A 704-nucleotide genomic window follows, 5' to 3' on the forward strand; every position below is an offset into this window, starting at 1 on the left:
GTCGCCAAGGGGGGGCCTGAGAGGCCATGGCCCCCACCAAATTTTGAGTTTTACAGTAATGTTATTGGTAAAAAAATAAAATACAGTGTTACACATGCTAAACAGTGATGTTCAAATGGGGGATCTCGATCCGGTTCCGGATCTTTTTTCAAATTAAAAGAAAAAAAAGAAAACATTTAAGCCTGTTTTTAAATTTCTTACACATGCTAAATGATGAGGTGCCAATCCTTTTATGACGCAAATAACCGCCGTGTGAAATGCTATTATGTCGTAATTAGTTGCCAGGTCAAACAATCGCTATTATGATGGATGAACTCACGTGTGAATCCATACTATTTCGTAATAAACAGTCTACCTGCTAGCTAAGAAAAACAAATCTCAAGATTTGTGACAAAAATGGCAGGCAACGAATGGAGTTTTAAATGTAGTTGTAGATCGTTGTGTTTTCATACGGCGTAATTGTGAAAAATAAATGCCATTCACCCGTGTTTTGTGTTGTAATTAGGAGGTTTTTCAAACCCAAAATACAACCGTAAAACATTTGGCCCCCACCAAAATTTCAGGCTAGCTACGCCCTTGCTTTAAACAGGTAAAAAAATGCGAAATAGTAAGGTGCTATGTTTTAATGCTCGCTAAATCGTAGTAAAGCCAATGATTTTTTTTGTTTGCGTGTGCGAACGATTAAACTAGTTTCATAGCTTCAT

Source organism: Ciona intestinalis, unplaced genomic scaffold, assembly GCF_000224145.3.
Source record: "Ciona intestinalis unplaced genomic scaffold, KH HT000464.1, whole genome shotgun sequence".
Taxonomy (NCBI): Eukaryota; Metazoa; Chordata; class Ascidiacea; order Phlebobranchia; family Cionidae; genus Ciona; species Ciona intestinalis.